Below are 24459 nucleotides of genomic sequence, written 5' to 3' on the forward strand. Positions count from 1 at the left end.
AGACGGGCAGAGACAGACATAGAGTGAAACTACTTACTGTAAATATGAAACACAGTCTTTAGGAGTTTTAGGGGGCTTTATGCTTTAGCATAAAAGTATATTTTTAATATTTATTATATCAACTGCTGATAGATATTAAGAAGCCCGAGGGAAAGAGTTGTAAACTTTGGCCTGAAATTAATTAATGAATGCTGAACAGAGTGCTTAGCACTTCAGTGGGGCCCAGTGAATACTGTTGATCAATTGGTTTAGCAGGTCAAAAATCAAAACTGGTGTCAGTTTCTGAGCAATATCAACTGCATTCCCAAATAGCAACAAGTTTTGTAAACAGCCATTGCTATCATCCCAAAAGACAAAATGGAAGTAGTCTTCCCAACTAGACTCATGACACAGTAATGTTGATCAATGATGTCATCTCCAAAAGTAAAGAAAATGAAAAATAGACCCAGTATTATGTTATATACCTGCAGCTAAGTCAACTAATAAGCATTATGAAAATGAATGATCATTTTTCAAATCAGACTTTTCCCTGAAAAGTGATAAAACAGATTTACTTACAGAAGAGGAGGGGAGAACACCTTTCAGGGACAGATCAGGGATTGACTGCTGAGCTGAGAAAACAAAAGCAAAAATGAAACCATTAAAAATAAAGTAAATGATATGAGGGAAAAGCAAGCTTGGCTCCAGTAGGGAATCTGGTCAAACAGTAGGAGTCCAAGTAGTTTGTCACCTGCAACACAAAGAGAATAGAGAATGCTGCTTCCGGGAAGGAGTTTCCAAAGGGGCAGGCCTCCTGCTATGGTGACTGACAGGGCACTCATTGTCATAGAGAGTATCGTCATTTCTATGTGGATTTTGATACTCTGATCTCTATCAAAAGTATGATTTAAAACATGAGAAAGCATCACCATGTCATTCACGATTAATTGATTAGACAAAGAAAGAGAAAGCATCAAACCTTGATATGGATCAAACCTTGATTAATTGTCTTTTCTAAGATTAGGTGAACTATGCAGAAACCTAGACGAAAACAGTAGTTCCAAGAATAATTGTAGTATAGGAAAGTTCTCTTCAGCAATTTTTTTTCACCCTGTGTGTATCCTTCCTTCCTCAGGCTACCAAACTTCTCAAACAGAGAGGCTTTCCTTTGCCTCCTACTGATCTGAAAATGATACATATCAAAGTCAAAAACTCTATGTGTTCCTTTATACAGCAATGTTTTATGTTTTTAAAAGAAAGAAGGAAATGCTTAATTCAAATAAATAAAAATTTAATGGTGGAATTTCAGGTATCAAAAAAGAGTCAGCTAGATGATGCAGTGGATGGACTCATGGATCTGGAATCAGGAAGACCTGAGTTAAAATCCAGCTTCAGACATTAACAAACTGTGATGGTGGACAAGTCATGTCATCTCTCCTAGCTTTGGTTTCTTCATTTAAAAAAATGGGATAATAATAGTATTTACCCCCAAGGAGTGCTATGAATAATAACATTTATAAAACACATTGTAAAGTATAAAGTGCCATGTAAATGTTACCTAGCTAACTTGGGGGGAGAGGAGGAGAGGTTTTTTTTTTTGTTTTGTTTTGTTTTGTTTTTTAACCTCTTCGTTTCTTTCAAGTATATCATCAGTCAACCTTAAGGCTAACTTGGTCATTAATTCTTGTTAGCCTATTCCTTAAAAGGATGTAATTAAGGGACTTTAGGAAACTAATCAAGGGAGCTAAAAACAATCAGAGAGCTATCTATTTCAGAAGTTCTGTCATGAAGCTATTTTAGGAGAATTTAAGCAAAAGGATTCATTTAAAAGAAGAACAATAGGACTCCTCGGGGGAATGGACAACCCAGAAGAAAGTACTTCTTAGAAAACTTGCTGAATGAGTTTTCCATCAATAGCAATAAGAATCCCCTAGACAAATGTTCCAATATAATTTATAATAAATGTCACATGACCAATTCCCACAGGAGACTAAGGCCTTTAAAAGAATATTCATATTGAATTCATGCCCATCAATTAGGAATTGGCTGAATACGTTATGGCATATGAATGTAATGGAACACTACTGTTATATAAGAAATGATTTCAGAAAAGACTAGAAAGACTTCTATGAACCATTGCTGATTTAAACAATCAGAACCAGGAAAACATTGTGCACAATAACAGCAAAACTGTGTAATGATAAACTATAATAGATTTAGTTCTTAAAAATACAATAATCTGAGACACTTCCAATAAATAGACTTTGGGTGGAAAATGCAATCCTTATTCAGAGAAAGAACTATAGAGACTGAATGCAGATTGCAGCATTATATTTAAATCTTTTTTTGGTTTTGTTTTTTTCTTTCTTGTGGTTTTCCCCTTTTGTTCTGATTTTTCTTTCCCAACTTGACTCATGGAAATATGTTTAAAATGTTTACACATATATAAACTATATCAGATGGGTTTCTGTCTTGGGGAGGGAGAAGTAGGAAGACAAAGAATTGGAACTCAAACCCTTGCAAAAATGAATATTGAAAATCATCTTTCACTGGAAAAAATAATATACCATTAAAATAGAATTTTAAAATCATATTCATGAATGAATTGTGAAGTGGGAACCAATGTCTATCTGTGAAAATATTTCCAAAATGTTTCCAAAAATTAGTTTAATATGCTCTTTCAATAAGATAGCTAGGGCATATATGACGCACAGGGGGTAATTATTTCTCTCTTTTCCTTCTTTTCTTTATAACTCTGGACGAATCATTTTATCTCACAGGGTCTCTATCTCCTAGTTAGAAAAAGCAGCAAAATTACACAATGCTGATGATCCCAGCCAAGTCTCATATTTTATAATGTAAAAGAGGTTGGTCTTTAAAATGACTTAGGTTTTGCTTAAGTATAGTTTTCTACTCCACTACAAGCTTGTTGTTTCCTCCCCTGAAGGGAAAGTAAAATTCAGATTGGCTAATTTAAGTCTTCCATCAAAAATGCAATAATTCTCTTTAACATAGATGAGAGTTACCATTATCCATGTTTAGTGCTATTGGTATTTTGTGGTGCTTAACATGTAAAATAACAATAATTCTTCATTTCAAATTTTAATGATCTTATATTAAAAAAAGTGAATAATTCATAGTTAAGGTACAAATGTTGTCAAGCTGTAACAGGATAAATTGTTCCTAAGTTGACCTAGCATATCCGAAGGCTAGAATGCAGAATATTATTCTTTCTGGACTTAAAATGACAAAAGTCATGAGTGATATGAACCTGATATGGAGAGAAAGATCACAGTGGGTATATGCCACTAAGACAAATTACAGCCAAATTAAATTGGAGATTTTACTAGATATAATTGTTGTCTTTATATATTAATGAATAACAATAATACATGATCCCAAATTGAATAGTAAGCCTAAAATTTAATCTCAGAGTTCTTATACTATTCATAAATGTTCATAAATGTCAGAAGACCCCTACTCCTTGATTGAATTACAATCTAGTATGCAATTTTGAGAACGAGTATTAATCTACATAGATTTATTTTTCTACAGGTCAAATTGTTATTTTATTGATATGTGCCCTTTTCTCCTAAGTGATATGCACCTTATATGTCTTCAAGTCTTTTTCATCTAGAATCCTAAGAATCTATGAGTTTCACAAAAAACTAAAAATATTTGCATGAAGCATATTAAGTTCTAAACCACCAGTATCACCCAAAGGACTAGAAAACTATCATGATTTAATATATTAAACATTTATTGTTCAGTTGTATCTGACTTCTCCAGATCCTGTGGACCACAGTATGCCAATACTGGGCAATCTTGGCAAAGATTCTGGGATGGTTTGCCATTTGCTTCTCTGGTATATAGAGGCAGAGTTAAGAACTCCAAGAACCTTATTTTAAGCATTATTGATCAACATGTAGAAAGGTGGGCTCTACTAGGAAGGGGAGAGAAGGGGAAAAGGGTAGAGGCAGGATAATGCTAATATAAACAATGCCCTTTCCAGCTCTGCCTTTTCTTGATTTCAGTTATAGCCATAAATAAGCAATTAGTGTTTTATGAACATATACTGCATCTGAATTCCTGAATGCATGAAGTCTTCTTTTCCCCCACCCACTGCCCCATCTTATTTGAAGTTATATGGTGCTTTGCATATCAATTTGCTTCTGTTGAAATGTAGGTGGGGGGGATATATTGTATCAAATTAATCTTCTAATTTTTGTGTTTGTGAGATAAAGGGGAGCTATAACTATCTCTGCTCTATGTTAAGAAGCATGAGCTATATAACAAAAAACAAAAAAAAAAAAAAAGGTTTTTTGGCAGTTAAAAATGGAGTTCAGATATTTTGATTCTCATCCCAATTCATTAAGTACCAGACTAGATCATACTGAAGTCCAGGATCTTTTACAAAAATGGCATATACTATTATGATGATGATGATGATGACATAGATGTATCTATCTATTATACATACATATATATATTTTTAAATGTTTCATTAGAGTTATGTGGGGAATAACTTTGGGCTTCAGTTTACTCATCTGTAAAATAAGAGAGCTAGATTGGATGACCACTAAGGTTCCTTTCAACTCTAAGATCTTTGGTCCTATGATTTAAGAATGATAAATATTATAACACTTTCCTAAATTAAAAACAATAAGAAATTAGCAAATTTATTAAGTGATTATAATCCACTAAATTTATTTTGTTTTTTATTGTAAAAAAGATAAGGTACAACTTATTTCTCATGGATGAATCAGAAAATTGATATGCTATCACTCCACTGATGATGCAATTGAAATATTAAGCACTAATCCAAAATTTCTTAACCTTCTTTTTGAAGGAAAGAGAAGGTGTGACAGTAGCCAAGGGATGATCCCTTTAAAAACCCAACACAAAACTTCAATAATATTATTGGCCATTTTCTTTCATTCTACTCTTCTTTAAATTAGGCAGCATTATAGCTTTGCTTCCAGTGAAGAAGGTTAACAATAATTTTGATATAAGAAATGATTCAATATATTAGAACATTTCTTTTCTGTGGTAAAAGTACTTTGTTAATTAATTTTTAAGTGGGAGTAATTCCAAATAGTGGAATAAGGATTTTTACCTTGATTTTCCTAATACCTTTCTAGCTTTCCATGTTTTCAAAAGATGAGGTATTATTGGATTTTTAAATTCATATGTCTCTCAGAATAAGTGCCAGCTTCCTAAGTTTCTGTCACTTGATATTCTGTCTTTATCCTGGATACATGATTTCTTTGATTTGACAGATTCAAAAACTTTTCTACTAGATTTAATGACATTTGATGTATCCTGGATTTGGTAATTTTCATTCCTCATTTTTTAAAACCTGGAATCAAGTTTAGTAATTTAAATTAGAGAAAGAGGTAATGGAGCTACCAGAAAATATGCATGCTAGTCCCCTGATTCTTCCTAACCTCCCTTTTTACATTTCCATTTATTTCTTCATCAGTTAAAGGTGAATACTATACTTTTTGCGGTTTATTTTTCTTAACTGAAATGCGACAATATTTTTTTTTCCCCATGAGGAGAAAGACCAAGTAATCAAAATGTATAATCTTTCCTTAAGATGCAGTTTAAAGAACTCTGAAGGACTACTACAACCTGAAAATAGGGATGAGGGAAAATAATAATAAATGATAGAGTAAGAATTCAAATGCAAAGTTTATAAGGTAGATCTCAGAGTTACTTTCCCCCAAAAAATGCCTATGGTTTTATTGCTTCTTCTTCTATAGTTATCACTTGCCATCTTTTGTTGAAATTGGGGATTTTCACCACCCTGAGCCTTACTTGTTTCGGTGCTGGCAAGAATGAATCAGTGGTGAGAGATATTAGGAAAGGATTAGGGCCACAGGCTTCTGGGGAAAATGGGATCTCATCCTGAGAATACTCCTATAGCTATTCTACTGTACCTGTGATACTAAGTATGATATACATGGAACTTTGACTCCTTAAATATAGTGCATAAAAATGGCACTAATCAGGGACTGAAATGCTGAATGATTCAATTATTCTTGAAGATGCTATGACATCTACTATAAATAAAAATGCTGGGTTACATATAAATACACCTTATAGGCCACACTGAATGCCATTGAATAAAACAGGGAAGTGTCCGTTCTGGGGCAATATTCCCTAGCTGGATCTCTGGGATGGGAGCACATCATAAAATTGAACCTAATAATTAGGCAGATGTGAAAATGACGGTGGGCATAGCTATAAGAAAGGAAGTCCATAGCAAGTTTAATTAATTATGGATGGCATTAATTAGATTAGTTTCCTTCCCTTTAGCTATGGAAGAGTTACTATTCCACCAAGGTAGTTTCATTGGGAAAGGACTGATTGAGGTACATAGAATTCTCTGTTTGATACTATCTAAAGATAACAACAGGGGCAGAGTCCTTGTCCTACAGAAATTGATCCAATATTTATTAATAAAGGCAAATGAATCCTCAACAGAAGCATCTTCAACAAAAATATAAGTCAAATCAACAAGCATTTATTAAGTGCTTATTCTAGGCACTATGGTGAGTACTAGGGATACAAAAACAAGCCAAAAGAAAGACAGTCTCTGCCCTCAAACTTACATTCAATGAAGGAAAACATATATTAAAGAGGAATAAAAATTTCTTCCAAAGAAATATAATGTTAAAGTATGAAGAATGACAGATGGCTACTTCTTTAAAGTGTAGGTTCTACAAGAAACTCACCAATGGGAAGAGGTCACAAGGATTAAGGGAAAAGGGCTAAGAGATATGGGGTTAAAGTTAAGGTTAGTAAAAAGAGTTATTTGGGATAGATTACTTTAGAAGAATTTAAGGGAACAGGGCAAGATAAACTTCAAGTTTAATGATACACTGCTTTTTATTTGTTGATCTAGTCATTGCTATGAGTCAGTTGATTTTTTTGGAACATATTTCAACTCCTTCATTAAATGAACAGGAAAGTAAATATTGAAAAACAAAACAAAACAACTGTGACTGTTAAAATATCAGTGCAATGAAAATGAAAAACTAATGCCTTCTTCCCATCATCATATACTATAGAGATTGATCAATAAAATTCTGTTGCTACAGTCTAGGAAGAATCATGATCACAAAAATCAAAGCTTATAGAAATTGGGATTAATTAGCTTGAGGAAGAGAAAACTTGAGATATATCTTGATATTGAACTGATTCCAAAGGGGTTAATGCAAAGATGCTAATGCTCAATTGGTAACAAATTTCTTAGGAGAATATAATAATATTAAACTATGTTATGAGGAATTTATGACAGAAAAAAGCAAGAATTTCCTTTTTTTTAATTTAATATTTTATTTTCCCTCCAACAACATGTAAAAATTCTTAATTCTAAATTCTCTCTCTAAGCTCTCTTCCCACATAGAGAAGGCTAGCAATTTTATACAGATTATATATGTGTAATCATGCAAAACCCCATGTAAGTTATATGTGAAAGAGAACATAGACAAAACAAAAATCCCAATGAAAATAAAGAAAAAGTATGCCTTAATCTGCATTTAGATTCCAACAGTTCCTTGCAGATGGACAGAACCTTTCATCATATATCCTTTAGAATTGTTTTGGATCATCGCATTGCTGAGAATAGCTAAGTCATTTACGGCTTATCATCTTATAATATTATTTTTACTGTATACAATCTTCTCCTGGTTTTCAGCTCATTTCACTTTGTAGCAGTCCATATAAGTTTTTCCAGAATTTTCTGAGAGCATCCTGTTCATTATTTTTTATAGCACAAAAATATGCCATCATAGTCACATGTAATTTGTTCAGTCATTTCCCAATTGATGGCCATCTCTCAATTTCTAATTCTTTGCCATCACTAAAATAACTGCTATAATGTAGAGTTATGCGCAAAGGGCTATCCAACTATGCATACCCTTTAATTGAGGAGTGTCTCTACTGGGTCTGTATCCCAAAGAGATCATTAAAAAAAAAAAAAAAAAAAAAAAAAGGGAAAAGGACCCACATGCGCATAAATGTTTATAGCAGCCCTTATTGTAGTGGCAAGGAACTGGAAATTGAATAGATTCCCATCATTAGCTGAAAAAGTTTAGGTATATAAATGTAATAAAATATTATTGTTCTATGAGAAACAATCAGCAGGGTAATTTCAGAAAGACCTGGAGAGATTTGCATGAACTGATGCTAAGAGAAGTGAGTAGAACCAAGAGAACCTTATACACAGCAACAACAAGATTGTGATGGACTTGGCTCTTTTCACCAAGAAAGTGATTCAGACCAATTCCAATAGACTTGTGATGGACAGAGCTACCTGCATCCAGAGAGAAGACTATGGAAACTGAATATAGATCATAATACAAAATTTTCACCTTTTTGTTATTGTTGTTTGTTTGTTTGCTTGTTTTTTTTATTTTTTCCTTTTGATATGATTTTGCTTGTGTAGCATGATAAATGTGGAACATATTTAGAAGACTTGCACAAATGTAACCTATATTGGAATACTTGCTGTCTAGAGGAGGAAAGAGGTAGTGAGGGAGGAAAAAAAATTTAAACACAAGGTTTTGTAAGGGTAAATGTTAAAAACTATCTTTGCCTTCATTTTGAAAAATAAAAAGCTACTGGTAAAAAAAAGAGCTGTTATAAATATTTTTATACATAGAGGTCTTTGTTCTTTTTGTTTTTTTATCTCTTTGGTATGTAGAGCTAGTAGTGGTATTGTTTACTCAAAGGATACACAAAGTTTTATAACCTTTTGGGCATACTTCCAAATTGTCCTTTCAATTCACTTTAACAGGTATTTAATATCTACTATATAGGAGGCACTTTTCTCAGGACCAGGAATACAAAAGTGAAAATGACATGGTCCCTATCATCTTCAAAAAGCATAGTAAACCTCCCTTAGGAAGATGGACTACAGCAAGTCTACATTGAAGAATTTTCTAATGGGCAAAAATGGCAAACAATCTAAGAAACTATCAAATAAGATGGTAGAACTTTTTAAAAAAACATTATATAAATGTTAATCAAATCACCATTATCTTCCTCATGTAAAACAGAAGCAAAATAGAGAAAATACAAACAATACTACTTGCCCTAGAATTATTTTGTGGGACCATCAGTTAAACATTTATTAAGCACCTAGTATGTTCCAGGCATTTTGATAAGTGTTGGGACTGTACAGAAAAGCAAATGATATCCTGCCATCTGGGGGAGGGGGTGGGGGGGTAAGAGGTGAAAAACTGGAACAAGAGATTTGGCAATTGTTAATGCTGTAAAGTTACCCATACATATAAACTGTAGATAAAAGGCTATTAAATAAAAAAGAAAAAAAAAAAGAAAAAAAGAAAAAAGAAAAGCAAATGATAGTTCCTGCTTCTAAGGAGTTTTTGATCTAATGGGAGAGATATGAAAACAAGTATGTACGAATAAGTTATATAAAGGATAAATTGTCAATAATCAACAAAAGGAAGAAACCAGAATTACTTGGAATTAGGATAGATTTTCTGTAAAAGACAGAATTTTAGCTGGGGATTGATGGGAGACAGAGAAACCAGGAAGTAGAGATGAACAAGGAGAGCATTCCAGGCATGGGGAGGCAGCCAGGGAAAATGCCCTTAGTCAAGAAAGGAAGTATCTGGTGCAAGTGTCACTGAATTAAAGATTACAATAGTGGGGGAGAGGTGTGGCAGAAAGTATGGTACAAGATGGCTGAGAAGGTAATGAAGATAGCGCACATTACGAAGGGCTCGGAATACCTAACAGAGGATTTTATGTTTGATCTTAGAGGTGACAGAGAGGCACAAGAGTTTATTGGATAGGGTTAGTCTAGAGTGGCTTATGAGGACCACTATAAAAGCTAGAAGTAGGATAGTCTGGAGTGGAGAAAGAGGCAAGAAGACCAAATAGCAGGTTATTACCAAGAACTAAGCATGAGGTTATAAGGACCTGCTTCAGGATGGTAGAAGTGTCAGAGGAGAGAAGGGGGAGGAGGTGAGAGAAATTATGAATAGGTCTTGGCAACAGATTGCAAAAGAGTGAAGAATTGAGGAGATTGTGAGTCTAAATGACTGGGAAGATGGTAGTGCTCTCAACAGTAATAGGGAAGTGTGGAAGAGGGTAGCATTTGAGGAGAAAGATAGTAAGTTCCATTTTGGATATAATGACCTTAAGATGTCTCAGACCAGGTTATCTGGTCTGAGATATGTAATTGGCACTTGGAGATGTGAGACTGAAGGTCAGCAGAAAGGTTAGGACTAAACAAGTAGATTAGAGAACTGTCAGCATAGAGAGGATAATTAAAACCATACAAACTGATGAGATCATATCACCAGGTGAAATAGTATGAATGGTAAAGCAAAGCTGGTCAAGTTCTGTTAAATTTAAGATGTATACTGAACTTACCTGTCAGTTTGTTGAGACACATGCCACATAGGCATAATTGAGCAGAATATCCTCCAGAGTGAATTAAGTGCAATTTAAATATGATTATTCAGAATATAACATCATAAAAGTTAATTCTTTCATGCCTAATAAATGTGATAAATATTTCAGAAATATTATAAGAGGCGACAATAAGGTACGGAGTTTAAGACCTGGAGCAAGGATGATCTGGGTTTAAATCAGGCTTCTGAAACTTACTAGATTTGTGACTTTTTATAAGCTTGCTGAGCCACAGTTTCCTCATCTGCAAAAATACAATAATCATACCTACAATACCCCTTTATCGGATTAGTGTGAGGAAATAAAGTAATGTATCTCATGTACTTGAAAGCTCTAAAGGAATATACACATACATGATGACACATATATCTGTACATTTATATATATATATATATATATGTGTGTGTGTGTGTGTGTATGCATGTGTATACTAACATCATTTTATATCATTACAGTACTACATAGTGTATCCTTTCATTCAAGCATTGAAATGATATAAAACTTCCCTAAAATTTCTAAGTCTATCTTTGTAGTAAGGAGAAAATCTATCTGTCAGTCCCTTGTTAATGCTCAATATAGAACTAACTCAGTTTTTAAAAAGCATATTACATTAGCTAAATTGTAATTGAGTCCATTCTATGGGGTCAGAATTTTATCAGAATAATAAATGGTATTTATACAGTGATTTACATATGATATCTCATCTGAGTCTCACTGCAATTCTGTGGTATTACAGTATCATTATCCCCATTTTTCAGATGAAGAGGCTGACCTCAAGGGGAATAAATAACTTGTCAATGATTACACAGTCGGCAAGGATTAGATGAAAAAACTAAACCTAGCTTTTCCTGACTTCAAATATGTCACTTTAGCCAATATACCACATGGCTAACTCTTATAAATCATATAATGTACCCATCAACAGAAAGCTCATGGAAGAGTCAATCTGAGAGGAATCTTACACACACACACACACACACACACACACACACACACTTGGTACTACATTATTAAAAAAAGATATTTCTAAAGCTAAGTTTTCGCTATTAAAGACTCTTGCAGTGTTATTCAGACTTCATTAGACAGACTCAGTCCCAATGTACCTCATAAAGATTTTGCACAGAAAAAGAAACATAGGCTTTCTTTTGCAACCCATTATTTTCATAAGAACATGAATCAAAGAGATAAACTATACCAATTTCTTCATAGCTGACTTGTTATAGGATATTGTTCAAATCTTCACTAATGACTCCTTGAGGTTGGTTATTACTGTGATTAGGAGTTGGGAGGATAGAGGTCTAAGACCTTTCAAAAAAGGAACATTTTGTTCAGTACCACTACAGAAAATAAAGTCAGCATTAAGCTAACTTTAACAACCCAACTAGGATAATGGCCTGAGCACATAGCCATTGCTTTTGCTGTTTTAAATGACAGGAAAGAACTGAAGAGTAAAGATGCTAAGTTAGCCAACAATTTGAAGTTTAAGGAACTGTGGCATAGGAAATTGATAACTTCTGTTGTTTGAGTTAGTAAAGTTCATCTGTTCTTCTCAGTCTCCACTTTTGTTCCATCCATCCAACTTAAAAACTTTTAAAAAAAGGAAATAATACAATTCTAACAAGTCCTGGTTCTTGGCAATAATTATGAATTAGGTTTCTCTACCTTCTGGTCTGGAACTGACCCCTCCCCCCCAATCTCTCTGAGTGTGAATAAATGAAGAGCGAGGAGACGCCTGCAGTAGCTTGTCATTCTTTTACTTGGATAGCACTTTTTAGGGCCTACTATGGACAAGGGACGTACGTAATGAATGAGTGAGTCTGCTTTCAGCTCACCCTGACTCCCTTTATGCACTGAGCATGGCGGCCCATACTCCTTAGGTGGCCCGTACCAAGTCTCCCTCTGGCACCCACTCCATCTCCATGAATCCTCCATGAGCCTCCAGCCTCCACAGCCTCCTTCTCTGGACTCCTGAAGTACTTCTGATTTGTGTCCTCATTCAAATGACATCATGAAAGGTCAGCTCTTTCTGTATTTGGGGGGGTGTATCTCCCCAAAGAAAGCGGGAGTTCCTTCAGAAAAGAGACCCCCCCCACAAACCCATGTACAGTCAAAGGCAGCCCTTAGAGTAGGTGCTCAATAAAAACTGACTACATTGAGCTGTTGCCATTACTCCAGGTTCCATATTCATTTCGCCTGTTCTTGCTAAGATCTGAAGGGCAAGAAGATTGCTCAAGAAGGACAATGCTGAAAAGGAAGCAGATTTGTTGTCAGTTTAACAGAATGATTAGAGTATAGAAAGTGGATTTAGTTTGCTTATTATTTTATATATGGCTGTATGTTATCTTTTGAAGAGGTGTTTTGCATTTTTTAAAAATAAAGAAGTCCTTTAAAGATAATGCTGTCAGTCTAATTTAGGTTGGGTGACCAAGCCTCCGTTTCTACATGCCAAAATTTATTGGATAGTGAGATCACTTGCATGACTTTTGTAGCATAAAAAAGTCTGAGCTTAGCATCTACTTAGAAAGAAGAATTTGTCCAAATAAGAAACTACAAGATGGTATTTCTTCTTCTTCTGTGGGGACAGCTCAGGTATGCTACTGAATTGTCTCTAGAATTGATAGTTATGAATCTGGTGGAGTGGTTTAATGGTGAAATGTCAGCTACTAAGAGAAGCAATTATAAAAGTTTTTGCCAAGGAAGCCTGCACAAACGCCTTAAAAATTGTCTATGGTAAGCATCCACCTACTCTTGTAATTAAGATGATCAAATGAGTCTGTGGCTCAATAATAAACAATGAATGATTTTTCTTTTCCCCCTCAAAAGTCCTGGACAGTTTTGTCTCTATTATTATCATCTTTCCTATGTGCATATGATTTGTCCTTTTTAAAAAGAATTATGAATTTTGTGGAAGCATCCAGAACATATTTAGTTTACAGAGAAATTTTATCAGCATATTCTTCATTAAAATGTTTTTTCTTCTTCTTTTACAATTATCCTCTTTTGGTCTCAGACTCCTTATTATTAAGAGTTTAAAAATATTCTTTTCTATGAAAATATATTATTTTTTTCTATCCCACAAACAACACACTAGTGAGATTTCCTATAAATACCCATATTATTGCATTTATCTATTAATGAACTAGGCTATAATAATGCCTCCTGCCTACTCCTCTACCTCCCATTAAAGAATAGGATTAAGCTGTCTAGCTACTTAGTAAGAATCTTTCAGGCCATATCATGGAAAAGCGAATATCAACAGGTAGCAAAATCCATGGCTGTCTGAGCAAATGATAAAAAGTAGATAGCTATGAAACAAGATGAAGAATCTATAAAGAATTCAAGCAAAATCTTTTTGGGATACAGACTTAATGGTGGTATTGTTGAGTCAAAGAGTATGCCCTTTGGGTATAGTTCTAAACTGTTCTCCAGAATGGCTGGACCAGTTCAAAATTCCAATAATGCTTTAGTGCCCCTATAGTTCCACATCCTCTTTATTTATTTATGTTATTATAATAACTTTTTATTGACAGAACCCATGCCAGGGTAATTTTTTTTACAACATTATCCCTTGCACTCATTTCTGTTCCGATTTTTCCCCTTCCTCCCCCCCCCCCCCCCCCCGCCAAGATGGCAAGCAGTCCTATATATGTTGAATATGTCGTAGTATATCCTAGATATAATATATGTGTGCAGAACCAAACAGTTTTCTTGTTGCACAGGGAGAATTGGATTCGGAAGGTAAAAATAACCCGGGCACATCTCCTTTAACATTAATGATTTTCCTTTTCTGTCCACATTAGCCAATCTGATAAGTGTGAGGTGGTACCTCAGAATTGTTTTGATTTACATTATTTTTAAAATCTGGCTTTAATGTCTTCAGAAAACTGCCTGGTTCATACCTTTGACCATTTATTCACTTGGGAATGGTGAAGGAAATTTAAGAGTAAAGGGAACAGAATCTATAGAAATAGGGTTTCCTTAAAATAGAGTAAGCAAAAATAAAACAATAATATCTTTAAAGAATATAGATTTTTTAAAAAATCCCAATTCAGAAAAAGAAAGTCACATACTAGTGAGAAACAAGGATAAAAATATAAACCTAACTCATAATTTTACATGCCAACAGAGTAAATAATCCAATAAAACAAAAGTTTGAAATTGAATAAGAATAAACTCTCAAATATGTTGTTTATCAGTATTGTTAAAATATTTTTTCTCCACTCTTTTTTTCCCCTTTAAATAACTGCCATATATGGAATGGGTCTAGTGAAGGGAGAGGAGTACTAGGAGAAACTAAGCAATGAAACAATAAATTATATCAATAAAATTTTAAAAGAATATAAAAAAGAATTTACTCATATTATAAGAAAGGAACCATGTTAAAACATAAAGAATTTTGAAAATAAGACAAAAATGGACAAAGCAAGTGAGGAAATTAGGAGGGAATTAGAACTTAAGGAATAGATGAAAGATGGGTGGAGGGCGAAGGACACAGTATCTTGGAAGCTATTTTCAGACATTAGTTTATTTTATATCCAGTCAATGAAAATTGTCAATATATGGTACTTCAAGTGAAGTCCATCTGACTTTGCCCAAAGTACTTAAAGTCTAAAGCTCTCATAGCACAACAGGGTCCCTTTCTCATTTCTAAAGACAATTAAATTAAGCCCTGGAGCCTAAGGTTTAATACCTTTTCTCTTATTTTATAAGGCTGTATAGAGATAGATATTCCTTGTTTGTGTTGGTTTTGAGAAGGTGATGCACCTTATAATAATACCAATACCAATTAACCCTCTGGTGAATATTTTGCTCATTTATCAGGTCTCCTTTAAACAACACAGTAATGCTTTCCCCTAAATCATGAAAACAAAATATCTGCGCATAACCACTGATTGAAAACAGAGCACCTTGGATTTTAATTATGATGGAATTAAAAAAAAAAAGAAATAGTGCCATAAAGTTACTAAGTAATCTTTTTTTGAGGGGGGAGGGGAAAAGATTCAGTGGTACCCAAAGTACTCAAATGAAAATTTCAGACCATTTTTCTAAATGCTTGAGGTTCCCATTTTAAGTTAGGCTAAGGAAACAAATATATTAGAAGAATTTTTTTCTGTGTCCCCAGAACACACACACATACACACACACACATACACACACACACATACACACACAGAGCCTTGTTTTTCTGCCTTGATCATCTTTCAGAGAAGGTTGAAGAGGTTGATGCAATTGATCTTTCTACCATAGGCTGAAATTTTTCCATTTTTTTTTTAAAAAGCAAATGCCTTGTAAATTCTGAGATGATCACTGTTTTCCAACTTAAAAGAAAAGGAACATGATGATGGTGGGTGATTTAATGGAATCAGCTTGTCAAGATGATGGAACTGAAAAACCTTTTTATAGAATATGTCCACACATTAGAAAAAAACACCAAAAAAAAACCCAACCCTTTAACATAATGTATACAGTGTAGAGTGGTTTTTGTCAAGGCAAAAGGAAGGAATATCATTAATTTAGACAGTAAGTGTAAGGTTCTGCTGAAAATCCCTATGGGATAAATGACAAAAATATACCCTGGCCAGACAAACAGAGATAGGGAGCTCACATGTCTTATTAGGAACCAACAAAGGTGCCATAAGGTTTCAATAGTCTATCATTTCCCTCAGAACTAGTAAAAGATCTAAAATTTTTAAAGATATATTCAAAATGGATAAGAAAACAACCCCTTCTGAATGACAGATCTTAAAGGCAAACTTTCTAATCTTTTCCTTTCCCCCAAAACACTTGTGGATTCACTTTTGAAATACCTAAGCAGTACACACACACACACACACACACACACACACACACACCCCTCTTTTTTTCCTTTCATTTCTATGCAGTAATTGTTAGAAAATTTAAAGAAAATTCTCTAATTGTCCAGGAATCCTATGTGTAGGGCAGGCAAAAAGTAAGAAGGAAAATCCAGCCTTCTATAGTATTAATCTATATATATAATCTAAAACTGCTTAGATAAAGCATATGAAATTGTGTCTTTGACAGTTCATCCCAAGCCCCTCAGGAGTAGAAACCATAACAGGTTCACTGCCACAAACCAAGCTTCTCCTGGATACAACCTGCCAACTACAACACACTGTCATGTGCATTTTGGGCCCTTATCATCTCTCTCTTAGACTCCAGCAGTAGTCTCATAATTGGTCTCCCTGCTTCTTTTCTCTAAGCTATTCCTGATACACCTGCCAAATTAATAGTCTGAAAAACACAGGTTTGACGATGTCATCTCCATTGGCTGCTCATTGACTTCAGGATAAAAAAAATAAGTCTGTCAATTAAAGATCTTGACAACTAGTATCCCACATACCTTTTATGATTGATTTTATATCACACTTCATATAACAATGCATATCTCTAGAATTAGCCCAGTGCTTGGCACATCAGAGATGCTTATAAATTTGACTTCCACTACTGTATTAGTCATTTTTAGTTGAATCTGTCTCTTCATAATCCCATTTGGGATTTTTCATGGCAAAGATACTAGAGTAATTCGCAATTTCCTTTTATAGCTCATTTTATAAATAAGGAACTGAGGCAAACAGGGTACAGTGACTTGTTGTACAGCTAGTGAGTGTCTGAAGCCATATCTGAACCTAGGTCTTCCTGCCTCAAATCCCAGCACTCTGTTTTCTATGCCACCTGACATGGATTTGATTTTACATTCTGGTCAAACTGACCTACCTCACATGTAATGAGGATCAAATGAGATAGTATTTGTAGAGTGCTTAGCATAGAGCCTGTACAGGGTAGTTGCTGAATAAATGTTTGTTCTCTTCTTGTTGTTTCCCTAAGATTGGGGTATCATTCCCACTTCTTTTGTCTAGGCAAGCCCTCATGATTAGAATGTACTACCTCTCTTCTCATCCTTCTGATTCTTAGAATTCTTAGCCCCCCCCCCCCCTTTTCTATTTTTGGGAGAAGACATTTTATTTTTTATTTATTAATTTTTTTCCCTAATTATATGTCAAGACAATTTTTGGCATTTACTTTTACAAGCTTTTGAATCATAAATTTTTCTCCATTCTTCTTTCCCTTCCTAAAATAGGAGACAATTTGATATACATGTGCTAAAGATATTCACACATGAGTTGGTTAAGAAAGAAGAAACAGATCACAAAGGAAAACACACACACAAAAGACATTTATAGGTTCATATCTACATATATTCATATCCTACAATGTTGCTAATACTGTATGCAATGTTTTCCTGGTTTGCTCATTTTTACTTTACATCAGTTTGTACAAGTCTTTCCAGGTTTTTCTGTAATTTGCCTATTCATCATTTCTTATTGCACAAAAGTATTCCACTGCATTCATATACCAAAGTTTGCTCAGCCATTCCCCCACTTGATGGGCATCTCCTCATTTTCTAATAACTTGCCATCACAAAGGACTGCTATAAATATTTTTGTGCATACAGGTCTTTTCCCATTTTTTATAATCTCTTTGGGGTACAAATCTAGTAGAGATATTGCTGAATCAAAAAAAGGTATTCACAGCTTGGTTGTCTTTTGGGCATAGTTCCAAATTACTCTCCAGAATGATTGGATCAGTTCATAATTTCACCAATAGTACATCAGTGTCCCAATTTTCTCACATTCTCTCCAATATTTATCATTTTCCTTTTTTTTTTGTCATATTAGTCAGTCTGATAGGTGTGAGGGAATATTGCAGAGTTTTCATTTGTATTTCTCTAAACAAAAGTGATTTAGTACACTTCTTCATATGCCTATAGATAGTTTTGATTTCTTCATTTGAAAACTGTCTTCATATCCTTTGACCATTTATCAATTGGGAAAATGGCTTTTATCCTTATAAATTTGACTCAGTGAGAAATGAGGCATTTATCAGAGAGGCTTGCTTCCTATCTTTCTGCTTTCTAAAATTAGAAAATCTTGATTGCCCTGATTTTGTTTTGTGTAAAAGCTTTTTAAATTTAATACATTCATCTATTTTACATTTCCTACTGCTCTTTATCTCTTGTTTGGTCATGAATTTGTAACTCATTTAACTTCTTTAAGAAAATGGATGTTATAGTATTTTCATCCTGCTTATTTCTTTGTTGTTGTTTTCCATTTTTTATATTTTTTCCCTTTTGATCTTATTTTTTTTTTTTTTTGGTGCAGCATGACAAATATGGAAATATGTTTGGAAGAATTACACATGTTGAACCTACTATCAGATTAGGAAAGGGGTTGGGGGGAAGAAAGGGAGAAAAATTTGGAACACAAGGTTTTGCAAAGGTGAATGTTAAAAATTATCTTTGCATATAATTGGGAACATAAAATAATATTAAAAAAGAAATATAAAAAAGAATATGGATATTATACAATTTGGCACATATATGTTTAGTTTTGATATTACTTGTCTATGGTACCTTTTAGTAAGATATAATTTCCTCCCTTAACTCTTAATTAGTTCTAGTTTTACTTTTCCTTTGTCTGAGATCAGTATTGCCACTTCTGCTTTTTTTTTTTTTTAACTTCAGCTGAAGCACAGCAAGCAGATTATGCTCCAGCCTCTCATCTTTACTCTATGTGTGTCTCTCTGCTTCAAATATGTTTCTTGTAAACAACATATTGTAGGATTCTGGTTTTTGCTCCCTTTTGTTATCTGCTCCCATATTACGGGAGAATTCATCACAATCACATTCACACATAGTTATGATTGCTGGTTGTGTATTTCCTTTCATCCTATTTTGCCTCCTGTTTGTCTTGTATCTTCTTTCATTTTTTTTCTCTTCAACAGTATTTTGCTTCTGTCTATTGCTTCCCTCGGTTTTTAGGGGTCTGGTAGTTTGGCTAGTGCTGAGCCAGGGCCCTAGTGCTGATGTTTAGTATGTGGTAAGGTATGGCAATGAACAAATTATAAAGAGATTTGACTCAACTTGCTAAATATTCCCTCTCCCTACTCCCCACCTTCAATATGCTTTACAAACAGAGGTAGAAGAATTTAATGCATGTACACAGCAGGAAGTATTCTCAATTTTTTTCCTTCTTAGACTTTAAAAAAAAATCTTATATAAACAGTGGTGATGAAATTATAAACACCATTATTCCACCTCCATGTAATGCTCTTATTATCTTCCATAAACAGAAGCAAAAGAATATGTTCATGACACCAATCAATCCCTTCTTTTAAAAAGCAGTTTTCTATCTTTTATGAACAGTGAAGGAAAAATTTAATAAATTCAAAATTTACTTGTCCTGTTTATATTTTTATGCCAGTAGAATAAAACCAGATAGTTATTATTTAAGCATTTCACATGCCTACATTAGTTGTTATTTGATGTGCTAGTTTTATTTTTCTCACTTAATGAATCTATAAGGTTTTCCCTGTGGTACTCCTTCCTATAAGGCACAGCCCAAGTGCAACCTTCTGCAGAAAGGCGTTCTTGATTTATCTGTTAGTCATTCCTTTGTTAGTGATCTCTATATTGTGAAATTGCTTTGTATATATATATATATATATATTTTTTTTTTTTTGGTCTACTTCTGGAGCATTTCTCTCATAGAATGTAAGCTTCTTAAAGGTAGGGACTTTTGTTCTTGTTTTTTCCATCTCTAGCCTTACACATTCCAAGTGCTTGCAGACCTGACTCTAATTGAATTATTGAATACATGGTAGCAGAGAAGGAGTAGTGATACCAAGTATACCTGTAAAGAATGTTGAAAGGACAGAAACAGGAGGTATAGTATGAGGGGAACTTCACAGGGTATATCTCTACTGAAGACTTTACCTCATATTTCACTAAGAAAACAGAGGATATTCAATATGAGTTACCTCTTCTTGCTAAATTATTTTTCTATCAAAAACACCTTAGTATTATTCTTCATTCTTCCAGTTTCCAATAATGAGTAAGTCTTCCACCTTGTGGAGGTCAATAACTCTACATGTGCTTACCTAAACATCATCCTTTCTCATTTTTTATATTTGATCAATCATCCCCCCTCTCAGATCTTAATTCTTTTACTGGTTCCTTCCCTATTGTTTACAACTCCTCAAGCTTCTTTCATCCTCAAAATCTAACTAATTAAATAAACAAAGAACTCTTCATTAGACCCTACCAATCCTATAAGCTAGTATCCTGCATCTCCTTTCCTTTGCTGAATTCCTTAAAAAAGAAAAATCTTTTTTTTTTTCACTTGGTTCTTCTGCTTCCTTTCTGTCTCTTTTCACCTCATTTCAATATGGTTCCCAATCTCATCAAACAAATGAAATTACTTCCTTCAAAGTTAGTAATGATCTCTTAATTGCCAAATCTGATTCCCTTCCTTCAATCTTCATCTTCTTTGACCTCTTTGAAATACCACTAGCCATATTCTCCTTATATACACTCTCTATTCTTCGGGTATTTGTGACATTCTTCTTGCCTGGTTCTCCTTGCATCTGTCTGACCTCTCTTCAGTCTCAATCGCTCAACATCCATATCATGTTCTTTAACTGTGAGTGTTTCCAATATTTCCCTGGGCCCTTTTCTCTTCTGTCTCTAAACTCTCACTTAGTAATCACATTCATTTTTATGAACTTAAAGATTATTTTGTGCACATGGCTATCTAATCTATTTATTTAGCCCTAGTCTTTTTTAAGTCTGGGTCTTAAATCTCCCAATTACCTATTGGATATTTTGAACTAGATGTCTTGTCAAACTCAACATGTTGAAAATGGAATGCATTATCTTTCCCTTTAAATTCCCTTCCAAACTTACTTAATTCTGCCAAAGGCACTACTATCCTTCTAGTTGCACAGGTATGCAATTCTGGATTTATCCTTAACTCTCCATTCTCCCTTATCACACATGTGTTGCCAAATCATGCCATTTCTACATCAGCCCATCTGGGGCCGTTTCCACTCACATAGTCAAACTTAATTCAGACCTTTACTATTTCTCACTTAGACTATCACAATAACTTTCTAATTTGTCTTCTTGTTTTAAATCTATTCCCACTATATCCTTCACAAAACTTCCAAGATGATTCTCCTTAAGCACAAATTTGATCATTTCATTTTCATACTCAATAAACTGCAGCAGTTGCTTATTGTCTCAGGATCAAATAGAAACTTCTTTGTTTGGCCTTTCACAAGATGGCCCCAACCCAATTTATACTCTCATTACACATCATTCTCTCTCCCAAACGCTGCAGTCCATCCAAACTCAACTTCTTACTGGTCTTCACACATGATGTTTCATTTTCCATCTCTGTGGTTTACACTGGCTGTCTCTAGACCTGAAAGGTGCTTCCTCCTGACTTCTGTTTCATAAAATCCCTTGCTACCTTAAAGTCTTAGCTCATATATCACTTCTATACAGAGTCTTCCAATTGCTAGTGCCCCACTTCCCTAAATTAACTTGCATTTAATTTGTATTTATGTTAACTATATTTATATGTGTACATGTCGTCTCCCCAAAGAGATTATAAACTCCTCAAGGGCAAGGTTTATTTCAATTTGGTCTTTTGTATCTCCAGAATATAGAATAGAATCTGACTCTAAAAATGCTTTTTCATTGAATGATTTTTCTTCCCTTACCAACATCTCTAATTAGCTCTTTCCCTCCCTTCTCTGTACCCTTCTGTAATGAAGCATAGTATATGCACTCAGGTTATAGCATTAGGTTTTCATAAACACACAAAACTTACTTCCTGGAAGCTTTAGCTTAACATTCAGCACTTTGTCCTTTGTCCTTGCCTGATACCCTGGTGGACTTTTTAATCACTTTTCCTGTCTGAGGCTGCCTTCATTGTAAAAATCAGTTGATTCTGAAGTCCTGAAATTCTCCATTTGCTTATTTATCACATGTTCAGAACATGACATATTTAGATAGCCATCTCTTGGAATTATAGATATATGATACCTTGGAATCATTTTCAAGATGAAAATCCTTTCTCTGTGTTAATACTGCATCATTGATACATGGATTCCTAATCCTAGTTGTGAGACGCAGTCCAAAAAGGATACTGAGTTACACTAAGACAAGATGGTTGGACTCTTACTATTTGAAATCACCAAAGACTAAAGTATTAGAGAAGCTTGTCTTGATGAATTCCCCTACCCCAACAATTATGCATGATATGTGTTCCCATTTTGCAGTCTACCTGATTTGAGCAATTTAAAAATCTTAGACCCTTAAGAAATTCATGTTATAATTGTGAGTTCTTGCTGATTTCTATTATATTTTAATTGATGGCCTCATGGTAAAGTCAGCTTCTTTCCTGTGTCACTTAGACTATGAGTAAAAATCCTATGATTTTTAACTTAGTTTCATCTGATACACAGAAAATTTTCTAAAATTAACTATCAGTAGACTTCCCCTAGGCCACATAAAGACCAACCATTGTAATTACAAGCAAACTTCCAGATGTAAGGCATTCTAAATCTGTTTATTCTTTTAAAGCTGAGATTGGTAAAGAGTGGGCACAGTCTAGTTAGTGGACCAGGAGAATTGAGTAGGCTAGTGAGTAAGGTGGTAGGTTGGACTTATTTAAAGTATCTTAATGAACTTTAAAGGTAAAGACTTTGGGTCTGGGCACCATAGAGAAAGTAAGGTAAATAGATGGATTAATTTAGGACAATGGTGGGAATATGGGAAACAGAACTATAAAGAGGAGGATGGAAAAGGAAACTGGGAAAGCAAAAATGCTGAATACTCATTTTCTCTGATTTCACAGATCATTTAGTCCAACACTCTTACCTCATAAATGAGAAAACTAAGTTCAGAAGGTACATGAATTGATCAAGGTCACACAAGAAATAAGTAGCTCAACTGATATTCCAATCCAGATTCCCTGATACCAAATCCAGTTACATTTTCACTACACAATGGCTGTCCCTTTCATTTATTTCTATCTCTGACTTTCTCTTAGTTGGACAAAATATGGAACTTATGTAGTTTTTATACAAAACTATGATTTCTGGTATCTATTGAATGAAGTTTTTAACTTCCTATTCTTATTTTTAATTTTATTTTTAAAGCTTTTTGTTTTCAAAACATAAGCACAGATAATTTTTCAACACTGACCCTAGCTACAGCCTTGTGTTTCATATTTTCCCCTTCTTTCCTCCACCACCACCCCTAGATAGCAAGCAATCCAACATATGTTATACATGTTAAAATATATGTTAAATCCAATATGTGTAAACATATTTATATAATTCTCTTGCTGCACAAGAAAAATCAAATCAAAAAGGAAAGTAAATGAAGTAAGAAAACAAAATGCAAGCAAACAAAACCAAAAAAGAGTGAGATTGTTATGTTGTGATCCACATTCAGTTCCCACAGTCCTCTCTTTGGGTATAGATGACTCTCTTCATCACAAGAACACTAGAACTGGCATCAGTCATCTCATTGTTGGAAAGAGCCATCATCAGAATTGATTGTCATATAATATTGCTGTTGCCATGTGCAATGATGTCCTGGTTCTGCTCATTTCCTAGCATCATTTCATGTAAATCTCTCCAGGCCTCTCTAAAATAATCCTCCTGATAGTTTCTTATAGAACAATAATATTCTGTAACATTCATATACCATAACTTATTCAGCCATTCTCCAACTGTTGGACATCCACTCAGTTTCTAGTTTCTTGCCACTATGAAAAGGCTGCCATAAACATTTTTGCACATATGGGTCCCTTTTTTTCCTTTAAGAAGATCTCTTTGTAACTGCCTATTCTTAATTTTTTAAATGAAATTTTATTTTTTATATTTTATATTTCTCTTGTTAAAAAAAAACTAAAAATCAAACACTTAACTAAAATTGGTTTATATTTGTGGGGGTGTATACGAGAGAGCCTGGTTAATGGTTCTAGCAAGAGAAATTTCCTATTAATTCTTTAGATAATGTCTAACAAAGATTGTTAATGTTTTAATCTTGTTCTAATTTTATAAATTAAGAAAAATGTAGTCCAGAAAATTGAAATGATTGATCTAAAAAGGAACCATAGAAGAAAATACTTCTAAAAGATTAGAAGGAAGCAG

The 24459-nt window shown here is 34.0% G+C and overlaps 1 protein-coding gene across 21 annotated transcripts in view; it reads right to left on the reverse strand.

Moving 5' to 3' along the window:
• ZBTB20 (zinc finger and BTB domain containing 20) overlaps positions 1-24459 on the reverse strand; it is a 1022251-nt gene that overhangs the window by 184831 nt on the left and 812961 nt on the right. For all 21 annotated transcript variants that reach the window (XM_031963653.1, XM_031963649.1, XM_031963663.1 and 18 more), the window contains one exon: positions 559-611. The gene's annotated coding sequence lies outside the window, so the exon portion shown is untranslated. The remainder of the gene's footprint in view (positions 1-558; positions 612-24459) is intronic.

Source organism: Sarcophilus harrisii, chromosome 3, assembly GCF_902635505.1.
Source record: "Sarcophilus harrisii chromosome 3, mSarHar1.11, whole genome shotgun sequence".
Classification (NCBI taxonomy): Eukaryota; Metazoa; Chordata; class Mammalia; order Dasyuromorphia; family Dasyuridae; genus Sarcophilus; species Sarcophilus harrisii.